Consider the following 19,048-nt stretch of genomic DNA (forward strand, 5'->3'; position numbering starts at 1 on the left):
GGCTCCTGCCACTCTCCTTTTGGAATCCCTGGTGTCTCCCTCTCCCCTCCCATTATTGCTTTCATTGTATTAAGAATTATTAAACAGATTTCTCAAACACTATTTTGCTACTTGATCAAGAATCCCAAGAGTTCATCTTACTTCCCGCTACATGCACACCACACTTTAAGTAAAAAAGAAACGAACAGGAGAAAAGAGAAACAAGAAGAAAAAAATTATAGTTGGAGAGGGAGCGAGTCCAATGTTATTCAATTCCAGACAGGGAGATTCCTCTTGTAAAGCACTGAATGCCTTGCAAGTATCTGTTCTGGTCAACAGTTGAACCAGAGGCAGCATACTTTAACTACCCACATTTGCCCCAACTCTGGCCTACAGGCTTATATTGACAAATGAGTTATTCCGCACACAGGTTTACTCTGTGGCGAAGCCTCAAACAGAAGAAAAGTAGACACAAACCACCAAGCTCACAGAAATCCATTATTCTGGGCACCAGAATTACTGTTCTATTAGCCTTTTATATTAAAGAGACTCTGAGTCCAAGCTAAATGAGCTCAGTGGAACCCTAGTTACCTTGCTAGACAGTACCCCTTTACCAATATTGTCCTAAAAAATTGCACCATGCACTTCTGGTCACTGTACGGCTCTGCAATCCCAAAGAGCGACGAGAATGAGCTTTATTTCAGAGGGCTAAAGTTGCACAAAACTTCTCAGAACACATGTGTTTGACTAAATAAAATGTTTTACCCTGCCTATGTGGGCTCTCAGCAGCAATTAACCAACAATATTATTCCCAAGCTGTTCTAATTTCCTCTTCACACTTTTGAACTGAGGTGCTGCCTAACTAGAAACAGGTTTGCAAACCTAACTTGATTGAAAACATTGAAAGAAAACATGTGCCAAAAGGAAATGGGCAAAACCTATAAGGAAAACAAGAATCCCTTTCCCATTTTAAACAATGGGTAATGTTAAAAAGAACTGCTCAGCAACTCCAGTCTGAACTCAAAGATAAATTCTGAACTTTGCTCCTTATTTTTATAAGTCTGAGAGTATATGCCATTAAAAATCATCAACCTCAAAACATTGGGAGGAAACAGGAAACACCATACAACTCTTCATATGTGTCATTTTTTTTTAGCTGAGGTTTAACCTGACCTCAGGAGGACCCTAATGTTTATGGGCCAAAGGGAATAATTACCAAAAGTGAAAACAACTGAGACAAAACCAGAGCAGCCTAGGCAGGCGGCACATTGCCTTAAGACAGCCAGAAGTCTGGCTGTTGAATCGAGTAACACATGCTGATGTGACATGCTTCATCACTTTGCATCAGTGCAAGATATAAATTGATATTTGGAGCTATCACGTTACTGAAAAGAGCTGGGAGAAATGCTGTCTTTTCACACAAAATTATCTTTATGTCATGAGCAGGTAATTTTAAACGTACTACATTGGAGCCCATTTACCCTAGGGCTCTAAGCAAAGGAATGCTATTATGCCATTATACTTGTAAGCAAACCAAAGGCTTTCTATTTTGAATTATGTTCTTTTTATTTTCTTAAAAAGAAAGTATGGACTGATTCATACCCTCCAACATTTCATGGATGAAAACAGAGACACTCTTGTGTATGAGAAGGCAGAGCCAGGGGCTGTTTTGCAGCCCAGTGCCATGGCCTCGGAGACAATAATGGGTCGGCCATTTCACCAGGCTATAGCAAAGAGAGAAGGGCAGCAGAGCAGGGACCCCTCTGTTGGCACCGCTAAAAGAGCAGGTGCCTTTGGCCTCTCCTCTCCCTGAATGATTTCAATTCAAGTTGGTAATCAGGGCTGGCCCTACCATTAGACAGAGTGATGAAGTGGGTATTTCTTGGTATTGACATCAAGATGATCAATAGTTACCTGAGTGTTATTTCTTCCCCTTTTTGAAGATGGGGACAACATCTGCCCACCTCCAGGGACCTCACTTGTCCTGAGATTACATCCACAAGCTCCTTTAGTAGCCTTGGGTGCAGCTCAACAGGCCCTGGGGATTTGAATTAATTTCAAGCAGCTAGGTGTTACCTTACCACCACTTTTCCTATCTTGCACTGCAGCTCCCTCCTTGCATTGTGTATTCCTTTTCACAAGAGTGGCCACTGCTTTCCTTTTGGGTGAAGGCAAAGCAGATGTTGCGCAGTTCCACCTTCTCTTTGTCACCCAATAGCATTTTTCTGCCTCCTCTATTCAGAGGACCTACTACATGCTTGCTCTTTCTCTTGCTTCAAACATAGCTGAAAAACCTGTGTTATTATTTTTAACCTCTCTTGCAAGCCTCAGCTCATTTTTAGGTTTGGCCCACCTGACTTTCTCCTTGCAACTGTTGGCTACTTGTTTATACTCTTCTATTGTGATTTCCCCTTTTTTCCATTTCTTATATATGCCCTTCTTAACTCTCAGCTCATCTGTAAGCTCCTTATGCAGCCACACCAGTTTCTTTAGATACCTTCCGCTTTCCTTTCTTGTTGGAATTGCCTGCATTTGTGCCTTCAATATTTCACATATTCCTGGGATGGTGAAATATTGTTCTTTGCCTCAGGCGCAGAATGTTTTGGGCCAGCCTTGCTCATCATAAGAAGTTTATAAGTTTGCTTGTTTTCCCTCTTCCCTCGCCTTTCCTTTATTTTTCTTGTGTTGTGTCTTTTGGTTTGTAAATCAGGGGCTGTTTGTTACTGATCTTATGTAATCTGCTCTGGCAACCTTTTTGGCTGAGAAGCAGGGTTAAAATGCTTTAAGCAAATAAATAATAATTAACAAACACAAGCCATATTCAACACGTAGAAAACAGGAATGAAAAGTGCATGAAGCCAGTGGTTCTACATGATGAGCACTGAGGAGGCCACACAGCATGCCAAATACATTCAAGCATAGGTGTATTATGCTGCATTTATATCATTCAGAAAATAATGGACCCAATAAATGACTAGTGAAAAGATTTGTCAGTGAACCTATGCCCCAGAATTTTTTAACAGATATGGTACAGTGCTTTTCTCCTCACCACTGAGCCATGACAGCCTCCCCTTTCCCAACACACTTCAAATTAAAAAGAAGGCTTACAGAGCAATGACCTATCTCTGACATGGATTAGAGTCCTAGAAGCCTGCTTTTTTATTTCATTTATTATTTCGTTCATTTATTAAATGTATATCCCACCCTCCTTCCCAAAGCAGCCTAGAACAGCAAATTTATAAATATGGAAAAGGTTATTACACTAGGAACAGCCCAAGCTGCAGCCACAAAAATGGTCGAATTTAGGAGGGCTGTATCTACGCACCACCAAATGCCTTTTCATTCAGAATGGATCAAATGCTTCAAAAGCTCGTGCTGAAATGTTTAGGAAAAAAATGGTGTTAAAATCCTATTGCAGACGTAAAGGGGAAAGCCATGAAAAGCTTGCCCTTCCTGGGATGCTGCTTATGTAGTAAGGGCAACTCTCCATTTACGCATTTTCAAGGTGTGTTTGTGTGTGTGCGCGCACACACACACACCACCTTGAACCTGTAAGTTGCACGAAAAGTGGCAAAAGATGTGTGAGTCTTTGCCAGTGCAATCCCAGGAGGCTTCGCACCAAACTTTGAGGCCTGTGGAGAGTTGGCGTTTGAGCAAGGAGATTTGGAGGGAGTGATTGTAAGAGAGCAGGGATGTCCAACTTCCAAGAGACTGCAATCTACTCCCATCTAAAAAAACCTAGCAGTGATCTGCCTGTTAAATTGACCAAAGTTGTGGAGCTTTGGGGGGGGGGAGAAAGACCCATAGTTGTGGAGCTTGTTTGTTTGTTTGTTTTGTTGGGCGGTCAATCAGGATCATGCGATCGACCAGGAACGACCCGCGATCAATCAGTAGATCGCATGTGACCTGTTGGACATCTCTGTATTAGAGTTTGTGGGAGTTTGGGTTTATCAAGGGTTTCCAGAAGTTTAGAGGGTGTATGCAGGCTTTTCATTGGTGTTCCAAATATACATGATTTCACTTAAACGTGCGGTGCCTCGGAATGGATGCGTAAACGGGGAGTTGCCTGTACCTGTATCCGTATCTGATTTTAATGTCAATGTTCTAGTAAACAGGTATCCTGTTCGTTTCCAAGATCCTGCTTAATTGCATTTGGGTAAAATAACAGGATATTTCACTGCTGTAAAACATTAGACAATGGAACAAGGTTCCAAAAGAAGCCATCAATGAGGCTATTCAAATCAGGATACTCCATCCATCCATTAACAGCCATTTATGAATAATTAACTCAATCTGTACAACAATGAGGGTGGCTAGGCCAGCCTGCTCATTAGAGGCCCACTTTTGGCATTAGTGGCCACAAGCTGAATTGGTACTGATGAAAAGAGAATTTAAAGGGGTGGGGGCTTCGGCGAAATTAAATTGTTATCTGAGGATTAGCAACTGCGGCTGGCAACAGAGCACAGGCAGGACTAGAAAGTAACTGAAAGCACAGCTACATTTGTTCAATATGTGAGCATCTTACTATTAACCAGAACACAACATTTAACAATAAAATGTATGGATGTTTCTCCCACCATTTGGACGTTACGAGTGTAGCTCATTTCCAGCATCTAGGAACTCCGGGGAGGCATACTACATATGCCTGGTTTCTTGATTTGGGGAAAGAGCAATAATTTAAAGGGGAGGCAGCTGGCATTTTTAAGCAGAGATACAAATGCGAACTCCTGCTTTCTGGATGTTTGTGTGTCAGCTTCAAAGTTTTCCAAATTGTGAAATATATCTCAGCCAGCCAGCTGGCAGTACACGCTCATATAAGAGATAGTAAACAACCCGGAATCCTTCAAGAGAACTTGGCAGCCGTTCCATCAGCTTTATGAAATCAAGATACAATATGGACATTGAATTGTACAGAAGTTCCTCAGCGATGTAATTCAGGAACCTAACTGTACCTCTTTAAGTTTACCATGTGACTAAATGCATTCTGTAATTCAAAAATGTCAAGTATCTTGGTAGAAGCCCAATGAAGAGATTGCTTCCAGTCCTCCACAACTCCCCGGAATCCTTTGTGTGTGCTAGTTATGTAAATATACAATATGGGCTTGTGGGGACAGAGACCGTTGAGAGATGTGGGGCTTGCAAAGGAAGTCGGCAATTCAGGCCCTGTTCTGGTGGCGTTGGAGCCATTGATTCACAGCTGCTTCCTGTTCTCCAAAATACAATACTAGATGTCCCGGGCTATCAGAAGGAGCCCATGTTTAAGTTCTTTCCTTAACTCCTGCTGCCCCAGTTTTGAAAATATGCAACACTGGCATGGGGAAGAGCCATGACAGTTGTTCTAAGAATTTTAAGGTCTCAAATTTAGAATAAATAATCATAAATGCACACATATTTAAATATATGAACCATGTGTCTGAAATAGTATAGGAGAGCAATCCTGAAGCCATTTTGACTCTCCCAATGACCTCAAATATTCCTCTGCAGTAAGGCAGGCAAATGGGGAAATCCTACCCATTGTCTTTTTGCTGGCAAATCCTGTCTTAAGGGCGTATTTGTGTATGAATAGGGTGAGCCTGTGACCTGCATTCAGGAACTAAAGTATTAACCATCACAAAAGAATAGCCAGACTGCCCAGGTAATGCAATCAGGGACCATTATCAGGTATCCTGGCAGGCAGGATTTCTGCTGTAGACTGCCTCCTTCTGTGATGTAAGTATGATGTTTTAGGGGGTGGTCTAAAAAGGGACGCAGGTGGTGCTGTGGTCTAAACTACTGAGCCTCTTGGGCTTGCCGATCAGAAGGTCGGCGGTTCGAATCCCCACGATGGGGTGAGCTCCCGTTGCTCGGTCCCAGCTCCTGCCAACATAGCAGTTTGAAAGCATGCCAAAAGTGCAAGTAGATAAATAGCTACCATTCCAGCGGGAAGGTAAACGGTGTTTCTGTGCACTGGTCTTGTTTTGGTGTTCTGTTGTGCAGAAGCGGCTTAGACATGCTGGCCACGTGACCCAGAAAAACTGTCTGCGGACAAATGCTGGCTCCCTCGGCCTGTAAAACGAGATGCACACCGCAACTCCAGAGTTGTTTGCGACTGGACTTAACTTTCAGGGGTCCTTTACTTTTACCTTGTGCCACAGCAGCTCCATCACACTACTTACATTAAAAGTACGGCAGTGGGTTAAGGATGAAAAGTCCCATTTCATATTTTTGCAGAACTGCCCCAACTGATTGACAAAGAAGAAATGAGGGCCACACATTAAGTCGCTTTGATAAAAAATTTTTAACAGAAATGTAAAGAACAACAACCAACAATGTGCCTACACTGCTGTTCTTTGGAAAGCCAGCTCCTTGGGCCCTGCCTGCAGGACCAGATACGTGAGGCAGAGGCCTTTGCCATTCCTGTGGCAACATGGAATTTATGCAACAGAAAAGAAAGACACACAAAAAGGGGAGACTGCAGAAACCATAAAAGTCTGGAGAGATAAATTCAGAATTCTCATCTCTGCCAAATATTTTCCTCCATTATTTTTGCAGTTCTGGGCAGCCAGGATATAGAAAGCTTCAACTGCAGTGCCAGCAGAGAGGGCTGCAGGAATTTTTACTCCTCTGGGTCCCAGGGAGAGCCCACTTCCCAGCAGAGCCCTGTTCCTCTCCAGCCTCTTTCATTGCTGGTCCCTTTCTCACAATTATTAGAAGTTGGCTGCAGCGCTTACTGCACATAGCAAGTTTTTGGAGAGACCATGGTAGGGAGAACCACCTCCTCCACCTTCACCATGGGTAGGCTTCATTGAGAAAAGCCTTCTATCATTTTACTCCAGTTTCTAAAACAAGGAAAGAAAGGAAAAACCTCCATCTCACAAAAGCACATGTAGAAAGTAGTGGAAATTGCTGAACTGCTTTATATTTCAGTCTCATCTCATTAAGTTGCATTGCTTATTTACTCATTGTTTTGTTTCTCCTCAAACTGCCTGCTTAGACTCACATGAAATTCCTAGTTACTTCCATCCAAAGAGCTATTAATTGGGGAGTTGGAAGGAATAGGGCATGATGATTGCTGTTGTTGTTGTTTAGTCGTGTCCGACTCTTCGTGACCCCATGGACCAGAGCACGCCAGGCACTCCTGTCTTCCACTGCCTCCCGCAGTTTGGTCAAACTCATGTTGGTAGCTTCAAGAACACTGTCCAACCATCTCGTACTCTGTCATCCCCTTCTCCTTGTGCCCTCAATCTTTCCCAACATCAGGGTCTTTTCCAGGGAGTCTTCTCTTCTCATGAGGTGGCCAAAATATTGGAGCCTAAGCTTCAGGACCTGTCCTTCCAGTGAGCACTCAGAGCTGATTTCCTTAAGAATAGAATCTTCTTGCAGTCCATGGGACTCTCAAGAGTTTCCTCCAGCACCATAATTCAAAAGCATCAATTCCTCCAGCACCATAATTCAAAAGCATCAATTCTTCAGCGATCAGCCTTCTTTATGGTCCAGCTCTCACTTCCATACATCACTACTGGGAAAACCACAGCTTTAACTATACGGACCTTTGATGCTCTACCTCCTGAATTTGGAGGTTTGTTGAACCACAGAAAGACACACACACACACAGAGAGAGAGAGAGAGAGAGAGAGAGAGAGAGAGAGAAGCAAGAGGTGGAGAAAGAGCAATGAGGAACTTTAATACTTGCCACACTTCTGCAAGATTCCAAAATCCAGTAGCAGCCCCAGAGCAACTCATTTTTCAGTAGCTTGAACACATGGAGTCCTCTCAAAAAACAGAAATACTTACATTTCTATTTTTGTGTAATGAATGGAAAGACAGATTCACAGCTAAAACAGGAGCTTCTATATAGGAGACTAATTAATGCCATATGTCTGTGCAAATTACTAAACCAGATGTGTTCCAGAGAGTAAGAAAATACTTCATATTCCAGTTTTCCAAAAAGCAACAACACCAAGTGAAAAAAAATGAGTTAGAGAACAAATAATAACGGTAGTTATCAATGATTTCTTCTTAATATATCTTTATATTCTGATTTTTAATATATATTATATTCTATGGGGGGAGGGATTTGAAGGTCTAACAACAGAGGGGTGGGTAGCCAAAAACCAAATTACCCAGTTTCAGCAGTATGCCATCACATAGGCCACCAATTCAGCAATGTAGCACGACAGAGGTTGTGCACCTCCTGCTTGGCGGTTTCTCTTATATATTTGCTGTTGTTACACTCTTTCTTCAAAATGACAGGAGGAGGTTTTAACATCACCGTTTCTAAAACACAATTAGTGGTTTGGCAGATGACTGAGAAAGGCAAAATGGAAACAAAATGTGCAGTTCATTGTATCCCAATTTAAAACAAAGAACTACTCACTGGCAAAGAGAGAGGATGAATGAGTGAGTGTGTTAGAGTGGCTTGAAGTTGAATCCTGACAAGACAGAAGTACTGTTTTTGGGGGACAGGGGGCGGGCGGGTGTGGAGGACTCCCTGGTCCTGAATGGGGTAACTGTGCCCCTGAAGGACCAGGTGCGCAGCCTGGGAGTCATTTTGGACTCACAGCTGTCCATGGAGGCGCAGGTCAATTCTGTATCCAGGGCAGCTGTCTACCAACTCCACCTGGTACGCAGGCTGAGACCCTACCTGCCCGCGGACTGTCTCACCAGAGTGGTGCATGCTCTGGTTATCTCCCGCTTGGACTACTGCAATGCACTCTACGTGGGCCTACCTTTGAAGGTGACTCAGAAACTACAACTAATCCAGAATGCAGCAGCTAGACTGGTGACTGGGGGTGGCCACCGAGACCACATAACACCGGTTCTGCCCGGACGCTGAGGTCCAGCGCCAAGGGTCTTCTGGCGGTTCCCTCATTGCGAGAAGCAAAACTACAGGGAACCAGGCAGAGGGCCTTCTCGGTAGTGGCACCCGCCCTGTGGAACGCCCTCACATCAGATGTCAAAGCAATAAACAACTACCTGACATTCAGAAGACATCTTAAGGCAGCCCTGTTCAGGGAAGTTTTTAATGTGTGATATTTTAGTGTTTTTTGGTTTCTATGGAAGCCGCCCAGAGTGGCTAGGGAAACCCAGCCAGATGGACAGGGTACAAATAATAAGTTGTTGTTGTTGTTGTTGCTGTTGTTGGAAACACAGACATGACATTCGTATTGTAGTGAGACCACACTGGAAATGTCTTCCCTACATTCAGTTCAATTCCTCTCCAGAGCTAAAACAGTGGTAGATGGAAGGCGAGAAGGTTCTTCAAATTTTAAATAGAAAGCAGCTGTTCATGTCTCAGGTTGGCGATTCTCCCTACATGTTTTCAGACACCTCAACCCAACCTATCAGTTTTAACAAGGAGAAATAGCAGAGATGGGCATAACCCAGACGATAACAATGAAAACCTTCTCAACAAAAAGCTATTGACTAACAACGAAAAGCCCTGATTAGCAACCAGAAGTTGGTTGCCTTTTTTAAGCTGGGTTGCCAACTTGAAGGAGCGTCATAGCTCAGTGACAGAGTACATACAGTGGTACCTCGGGTTAAGTACTTAATTCGTTCCCGAGGTCCGTTCTTAACCTGAAACTGTTCTTAACCTGAAGCACCACTTTAGCTAATGGGGCCTCCCGCTGCCGCTGCGCCGCCGGAGCACGATTTCTGTTCTCATCCTGAAGCAAAGTTCTTAAACCAAGGTACTATTTCTGGGTTAGCTGAGTCAGTAACCTGAAGCGTATGTAACCTGAAGCGTCTGTAACCCGAGGTACCACTGTACTTTAAAAGCAAAAGGTCCTCCCAGGTCCACTCCCTGGCATCTCCATGAAGGACTGGGAAGAATCCAGTCTGAAACTCTATAAAGTCACTGCCGGTCAGTGTAGGCAAGGCTGAGTTAAATGACAAAGTGGTCTGGTCTCTGTTTATGGCAGGTTCCTGTGTTCCACAGTGCAACAAGCATGTACAGATTTCTTGAGGGGGTACCAAATAATGATCTGTGGAACGTTTAAGCATTTGCAGATGTCCAAGCTCGCAGCAAGTTTAAAATGTCCCCACAGCATTAAAATTTATTTGCTTTCAGCTTTAATGTTTGGGGTCACTGCATTTCCCAGCACATCCTATATGTAAATGGGGATGCAGGTTTTCAGAGATGCCAGGAAATGCTTTCTGCAGTTGCTCCCCAGGAGAAGAAACAAGGAGTTCCCATTCTCTAAACCCACATGGCCTTGTAATTGTACATCTGCCGGTTGATTTCCCATTATTCCTTCGCTTTATTGGACAGGCAGAATGCCAACCACAAAGGCTGCTCAAGCAAGTTGTGGAAACGAGAAGAGAAGAGAAGAGAAGAGAAGAGAAGAGAAGAGAAGAGAAGAGAAGAGAAGATCCATATGTGGTCCAAAGGAAAGCAGAGCAGTATCTTTGGCACCAGCTTGGCTGCAGGAGTTGCCAGAAGGAGGCCTTTTCTTCCTCCGAAGAAGAAACCTGCTTTTAGTTTATTGCTTATTTCAATTTTTACAACGTTTTAAATTCTTGTTAATTGTTTTTATCCATAATTTTACTGTTTTATATTTTTTGTAAACTACTTTGAGGCTCATTTTACAATCAGGCAGCATATACATTTTATGAAATAAAGAAATAAACCTCCTTTAAAGCTTTCTAAGTTGGTGGCCATCGCAACCTTTGTGGGAACAAATTCCATATTTTAACTATGTATGTGTGGAGAAGCACTTTCCTTCGTCTGTCCTGAATCTCCAACATTCAGTTTCATTCAGTATCTCTGAATACTAGCATTATCAGAGAGTTTCCAGACAGAGAATTTGGCATACAGAGCAAGTGCCCTAAAATGAGCTCCAGACTTTCCACATTGGCACACCTTTGTTCCAGTTTGTAAACACACTGTGAATTTCCCACCTCTTATCCCATTTGTGTGTTTTCTGTACGTATGAGCTTCTTCTCATAAAAGGTGGGCTGTTCTATTTCAAGAGAGTCAAGACAGCCCAAAGGTGCTGAAGATACACTTTTAAAGCATCAGTGTGCTTCACCTAAAAAAAGGTACAGAGGGTCCGATCCTCCAGTTATTAGAATAACCTGATCCACAGTGCAGCAAAGAGGATGTGCAGTCAAAAGAATTTAAAGAACCTAAAGAATTTAAAGAACCTAAAAAATAATTCTATTTCAATAAACATAGTGTAATACTAACTGCAGCATAGTGGATTTGGTCTGTTTCACTGTCTTTACTGTTCTATTACTCTTTGTTAAAACATCTCTTTGAACTACTATGTAATGGAATCCCTCTCTCCTAGGAAAAAAAGACAGTCTCACACTTTTAGAATTTAATGTCAGTTCAGTCTTAGTGAAATATTGGTAGAAATGACTTGAGGAAACACAGGATTCACTGGGCAAAAATGATAAAATCCTACATATTCTGGAGCTGCATGCATTCTGCTAGGCACAGAAAGAATTGCATGGCATCCAACCAATTTCAAATAGCTGGCATTGTCATAGGCTCCTATGATGTAATTGGAGGGAAAATTCCACAGTATTAACTTGCACTTAATCTTCATTTTGCCAAGAGTTAACATTCTTCAAACATACATGTTAACAGGGTTACAGGGTTACAGAATTCTAGAAAAGCATTATTTTCTCACACTCTGACTGAACATTCCAGGAAACCTTTACTGTGCTCAGCTTTCCGCAAACATCACATTTGAGACAAACAAGTGTGAGATGTTTCAGCTCCCGGGACCATATTCTTAAACTCAACTGTTTCTAAAAGTCCGAAATTACTCTAGACCATCAAACTAAACTAGGGTTGCGAATACAAAATGTTCAAATTTTAACAAGTGTGTGTTTGTATGTACAAAGAGAAAAGAATACATGTAGAATGGAAGTTTGTTATCTTCTCCACAAATTAACATGATAGCAGCAAAGCATTCAGACAACAAGGAGGGAAACCAGAGATGACTGAACAATCCGTGAGAACGGAACTTTTGAACCCACTATAATAATGACATCTTTGTGATACGAAGGAGAGGGGTGAGGAGATCAGATGTCTAGGATCACATCACTATTTTGCTCCGTAATATGCCTGGGACTGGGGCCTGGCATGCCCTCAAGCTGAAACTATACATGAAAAAAAGAAAGAAAAATGCCGAAAACAATATTAATTAAATCAGAATCAGCTTTAAGAGTAACTTGCACTGTTTTTTCAGTCTATAAACTGCAGGAAGCAGTTTGTGAACTGAAGATCTCTTTCATGCACTATACATCTTATCAAACAGACAGATCATTATGCTGCTAAGTCAAGAGTTAAAAATAAAAAAGCACAATTATTCAGCAGTTTCAAGAATAAATTCCTTTCTTAAAGAAGAAATGCCTTGTTTAAAAAGGTGCATTTCAGAATTACCCTTGTTTGGACTGTGTTTTTAAAATTATTCTTTCTAGCAGCCTCTCATGCCTGGCACTGGCTGGGAATTCTACACCACCACACCCGCAAAAAAAAGGGCATTTTTAAAAAAGTGGTGGTTAAATCAGCACATTTTTGAAAGGTTAGTCCACAATCTTAATTCAAAACAGTGTCCAATTGTATCACACAGACAAAAAACTGCTCCTTGATCTCAGGAACCACTGTGCAAACTTTGGTTACAATATTTTAAAAAGTGTGCAAACCAAATAGGCGAACAACTTTCCAAAATGTATAGTAGATAAATCCTGGTATTAAAACAGTGATTTTTTTCAGATAATGAAATAAAAAGTTCTTTACTACATTTGCATGCAACCAATCTGTCCAGGGAGCTCAGACAAGTGTTTATCCTCAAAGCAACCTTTTGAAGTAAGCTAAGTTGAAATATTGTGATTTCCTTGAGGTCACCCATTGAGTTTCATATGATTGTGTTCTGTGTGACACATGTGTTGCACTTTTGAGGGGTGCAGTTGGCAATTTCCATCAAGTATTACCTAGTTACATGTTTCCATGGGGTAGCAATGATAAAGACTTTTGCAGAGAAAACCAGTGTGGCCTTAAAAGCTAATAAACTGGCATAAGCATTTGGGGATTCAAGTCCAGTTTGCCATACTGTAAGCATTACCAGTAAGTGAAATCCTGGTTTGTAGATATACAAATGAGAAACTTTTATGGTGGGCATTGAACAGTAATGGTTACTGTAAGTGATAATAAGAACTTAAATAAATAGACTTTTTAAACCTTTTAATAAGACTTTTAACCTTTTACAGTAGCAGCCTGGTGATGATTGTATTACTAAGATGATTGCATTGACACCTACAGTCAGACAGAGAACCATTATATAATAATATAATAATAATTTATTATTTATACGCCGCCCATCTGGCTGGGTTTCCCCAGCCACTCTGGGTGGATTCCAACAGAATATTCACAAGAAATAAGGCAATTAATACATGTATTTTGATTTTCTAAAAAACAAACACACATTGTCTCAATTTAGCACACAAGTAGTGGCATTAATTAAGACAAAGGGTATTTTACCATTCTATAGATGTGATGTACCTGGTTTACCAATGCCAGGATAGCTACAGTTTCTATTATTGATCCTTGTAAATTATTCCCAACCCCACTACTAGTAATATCTCAGCAATTATCCTCCCTACCCTAAAAGGTTAAAGCTATGGATGTCTGCAATGTTTGCATCTCATGACCATGCAACTTCCACAGTACAAGTTTCTCCTTTATAGACTTGCCGACTTGGATTTCATTTCATGCATCTGACTTGAGTGGGCTTGAGAGCACGGAAGCTTATGCCGTAATAAACTGGTTAGACTTGAAAAGGGCCAGTTTAATGTCTTTAAACCCATCCTCCTCATGCACACTTCAAAATGAACTGGCATGATTAGAAATAGGGAATTAGGAAACTGGTGATTCTGATTAAATTGTGATGGTTAAGGTCTTGTCTCCAATTGCAATGTTTTAAATAGAATTTCAGCTATGAACTGTTTTCATTCTTTGCTCTCTTCCATAAACACACATACAGTGGTACCTCTACTTATGTTCACCTCCGGTTACGAATCCTTCGGGATACATACGAAGCAAACCCGGAAGAATTTTTCGGGTTTTCGCCATGCACACATGCGCAGAAGTGCTCTACCGCCCTGTGCGCATGTGCAGAAGCGGTCCCTCTGGTTGTGGAAACCTTGGGATATGACCAGAGCTCCAGAATGGATCACATCTGCAACCAGAGGTACCACTGTATGACCCTTCCTTCACTCCTTTCACAAGCACACCACTAGAGCCATTCTCCTCCCTCTCCCCATACACATAAATGCACCACTCTTTTTGCAGTCACATACCCTAATTTTCAAGAAGATCAAACCTATCCATTCTTAAAGAAATCAACCCTGAGTGCTCACTGAAAACACAGATCGTGAAGCTGAGGCTCCAATACTTTGGCCACCTCATGAGAAGAGAAGACTCCCGGGAAAAGACCCTGATGTTGGGAAAGATGGAGGGCACAAGGAGAAGGGGACGACAGAGGACGAGATGGTTGGACAGTGTTCTCGAAGCTACCAGCATGAGTCTGAACAAACTGCGGGAGGCAGTGGAAGACAGGAGTGCCTGGCGTGCTCTAGTCCATGGGGTCACGAAGAGTCGGACACGACTAAACGACTGAACAACAACAAACCCTAATTTCCATGCTTATGTGCACACTATTATTATTTCCACCCCTTCATTTGCCACTCAGCTGTCATATTCATACCTCTCTCATGACATTTGCTAACATATCTGTAGTCTCAATGTAGTGATTTGGCCTGGCACTTTTAAATTTAGTGAATCATCCCCATCCCTTCTCCAGAGTAGTGGAGCTAGGAGCTATGCAACATCCTGTGCACCCACCCAACCATGGTGTTAGGCAGCATCCTAAATCTATGACCTCTCCCTACTTTAATGCTAAAGGTCTCTCTTGGGGCCCCTTCAAGTAGAATTAATAGATCCTGACTTGGACAGGAGTTCAGACAAATTAGGAACTTCTGAAGTTGCTGACACAGACCCTTTAAATTCTCATTATTTTTGATGAGCGGAACTTGCTGGGCACGGCAACTTAATTCATGGAAGCCAAATGTGACACGATTGCGGAGCTTATTCCAAATATGTCTCTGCGGAACAGCATGTTCCATCACAAAAGGCCTTTTCCTGCAACTTCCCAAATCTTGCTGAGTGTTTCGTTCTTGTCCAATCAGCGGCTTCAACCAGTGGAAGTAGATCATCTGCTTGACCACGCAGATGCTATCAGTTCCAGAATAGTCTATACATATAAGACCTCTTATCGCTTGTTACATTCTGAGGAGAAAGCTCAGAACAAGCCAAGTCCAATACATCGCTGCCCTCACCACAAAGTAGCAACTGGAACAGGTTGCGCCTGCATTTATTTGGATATGATTCCCTTCCTGAAGACCAGATCTGTCCCCAGAAAGAAGTTCAAATAAACACACCACAGCCCAATTCACTTATTTCTGCTGGGAGGGAAGAGGCTTGCGAGACCTAGAGACTCACACAAGGTGAAATGTTCTCCATCTGTAATTATGAAAAGCTGGGAACTAGATGAGCTAATCCTATCAGAGACCATTTTACAGCCCCCCCCCCCAACTCCACGCCATCAAGTACCTGCTCTAGGGACTTGGCAGAAGCTCATTCACAACACTTGCCAGGCAGCTGCTGAGATATTGCTTCAACCCTGGCCACATCCCAGTTGTTTGGCTGCCCAAGAAACATGATCTGCGCAGAAATCTCAAAGCTATTTGTGTGTTCATTAGAATATAGATGGGCAGTAAGAGAGCCTTGAAATTCAGCTTTCAGTAGGAACCTGGATGCGAGCCAGATCCGTCTCAATCTATTGCTGAAAACAGGAGCATTTTGAGATGCATTTTTCACCCCTGCAGGCTAGCAGAGAAAGGTGTGTAAGACAGTCGTAGAAATCAAGTTGGCAGCTTGCCCTAAGAGAAAAGAGAGATGCTGGAAAGAATCTAAAGGCCGGCTTCACAATGTTTAGGGAAAACACACTGCTCCTTAGCTCAGCAACCATATATCATTTGCCATCCGCAGCCTGACTGTACTCATCTGCTGGCATATGGATATTATCTTATACCTCCTGCTTCCCAGTGCCCTTTTGCAGCCAATAAATGGGAAATTTGCTGACATAGTCCTTACTGTTTAACCCTTGAGACAAAAACACCCATATTATTATTATTATTATTATTATTATTATTATTATACTACCCTTCATCTGAGAATCACAGGGCTGTTTACAATATAAAAACACAAAAATACATACCCTCATAACAAACAATTATACTCCACACACACAGTATTTATGGCAAATATGTTCACATTTTGGCAAGTTTAATTTGAGAATTACAGCACAAAATTGCCCAGGATGTCTTAAAAAAAACAAAAAACCAACAATCTCAAGACTTTGAGTAAAAACCTGTGGAAATCAGGGGAGCAAAGGGTTGGATTCGTAAATAAGATGAGTGTTGCTTAGCAGCAGGCAAACAGTGTAATTTCCTCCAAGAACTTCCCTGAGAATCATACCATTTTGGGAAATATGGGAGAGGATCACAGTTGCCTTTGTCCAGCAAATCTTTATTCCCAAAGTGCTATTTTCAGAATTATATCCAGCTTTTCTGTATCTGATATAATATGGCAGGAGGCAGGTGACACTATGAAATAAGCCTCCTTAATGACAAGTATCTCAGTTAATTTATTTGGGGCCTGAGAGGCAGGAACTTCAAGAGGCAGGAACTTAAAAGACAGATGTCTTGCATCTTTCATGGTCCCTTGGTGATGGTCCTCAAAACACAAATGACAACTATTGTTAAAGGCAGAAAAAGAGGGTATAGAGAAAGACAGGCATGGCTAGAAATAAAATCGCAGCTCAATGCTCTTTAAATTCCCAGTGCTCTAAAGTTATGTTCAGGACTGACAAAACCTTTACAAAATAGTCAGACATCAACATAATGGCTAAGAGCGAGAGGAGAAATGGGTGACCTCTGAACCACTAAACATTCTCCAAAAAGCGAGTCTTGATAGAAATACTTCAGCAACAAGGAGAGAAATGTGCTCAATCCTGAAGGCAATTATATTCTTGAATTTCATTACCTCCCCTGATACTATTAGACTTCTTGGAGATCAGTCAACTTCATGACCATAACCAGTCCTGAGGTAATTTTTCACAACCCTGTGGCTGTTGTTGAACAGGAAAACCAGTCCAAGAATTATCTGTCTCACTTGGATGAATGACACTTGGCAGCAACGGATTCCAAATCTTATGCCAAAATCTTGTCAATAATTCTGTAATCCATATGTAAACAGCAAATAACACAGCTTTCAGCACAAAAACCTGGTTTCTTATGTGGAAAGGTTGACAAAAGTAAACTATATTCATAGCCAGAGAGGCTATGGAGATGACTCTCCTGGCATGCAGAAAAGCTGTAAGCAGGAAATAAGGGGGAAGATTTCCCTCAAATATTCAGCATTATAAACTGCAAATCCATCTGGACCTGGAAACAAGCCAACAATGAAGAGTCCTTAGTGACTTCTCTTGTCTGAATAGTGGTGTTTTTTTATGTAAAAAAAGCTGTTTGCTTCAGTGCAATGTGAGGGTCTGTTATTAATTCAGAACTAGTCTTGCTTTTCTCTGCCTATGCCCAGCACCAGCCGCGCTTACCACATTGACAGAAATTATCTTAAATATGTTTTTAAATAATGCATTGTTTTAATATGTGATGTGTACTGGTTAAAACCACCAAGCATCTGACCACAGGCTTTTCTGTCTATACTCATCCAATCTGTATCATTTCCTCGGCTTCCCAACAATTTTGCTTTTGGGGATTTCACCACCAGATTAGCACTTCTGAACTGAGCAAGTATACTTGGAACGTCCAAGTATTAATCTCTCCAATTCTGGCTTTAACTGCATTTTCAGTAAGAGCACGCAAACACTTAGCATCTGCATTTTTCTTTTTACTTTTTATTTCTAAAATGTTTATGCCACTTAACATAATTATAAAAACTCTACACAGTTTATATTAACAGATCAAATCTGTTAAAATATCCTAAAAATGAATTTAAAATAAAATGCAACTATACATTGTAAATAAAACAATTTAATTATCTTCATAGCCACAAATCTGAAGGTTTGGTCCTTTTATAAAACTCGGTTATATATGCTTTCCACTTTCAAAGTACAGGATAAGTCTCGCAAGTACAGCAACAAGCTCTTTCTAGAAAGATACACAGGCTGAACAAACCTATGAAGATATTCTTGCAATCCTTTAGTTGCAAGTTTGAATTATTAACCTGGAGATCAAAGCATCACCCTTTAAACAACTGTTCATTCACCTAAAGGCAATCACAAGCCCTTTATATGCTTGTGTGACTATGTTCATATTGGTATTCCTTATGAAGGCCAAAATATATGGCATTTCATGGTGTACTCTTCCCCATTAATTCATACACTATATCTTGTGAACTCTGTTCCATCTAAAATACATACACACTTCAATAAGCAGCAAGCCAACTCACACATATATTCCAGCTTTGCAATGTGTCAATTGACAAAGAGTTTTTGAAGAACTCCCTGGACAACAGACTGCAGGATGGTTTCCCTGTTCCATTGGCAAAGCCTTTTTTACTGAAGGTGCAAATTCTGGTTACAGTGAGTCATCTTTGATTGGTGATTATATCCCCTGCTGTGGTTGAAGCTTGGTGGGCATTGCCTTTGAATTGTTATATGGTAGCCTGGTGGGCATGTGCATTTGTACTCAGGGAAAAGTGAGTTGAACCCTTCTTTTCAAAGTCTCAATTTCTGCTCTCGCTTACACAGTCTGTAGAACCCTGCTAGTTGCTGTATTTTGATTGATGTTCTAGTGCTCAAAGATCAATAAAACTGATGAAGTGCAGGATACAAATTGAACAAATAAATAAATACAATATAAAGGAACAAATCTTGCTGAAACTGAACATAACACATGTTCATCAAAATTGCTCATAACCTCTCCATTACTCTGAATTACATTCTCTTAGGTCCATTGCAGATGGAATACTGGTCAAGAGACCAGGAGCACCTCC

At 41.5% G+C, this 19,048-nt stretch overlaps 1 protein-coding gene across 2 annotated transcripts in view; it reads right to left on the reverse strand.

Moving 5' to 3' along the window:
• TMEM135 (transmembrane protein 135) overlaps positions 1-19,048 on the reverse strand; it is a 183,088-nt gene that overhangs the window by 100,352 nt on the left and 63,688 nt on the right. The window lies entirely within an intron of this gene.

This window comes from Podarcis gaigeae, assembly GCF_964106915.1.
Source record: "Podarcis gaigeae genome assembly, chromosome: 4".
Lineage (NCBI taxonomy): Eukaryota > Metazoa > Chordata > Lepidosauria > Squamata > Lacertidae > Podarcis > Podarcis gaigeae.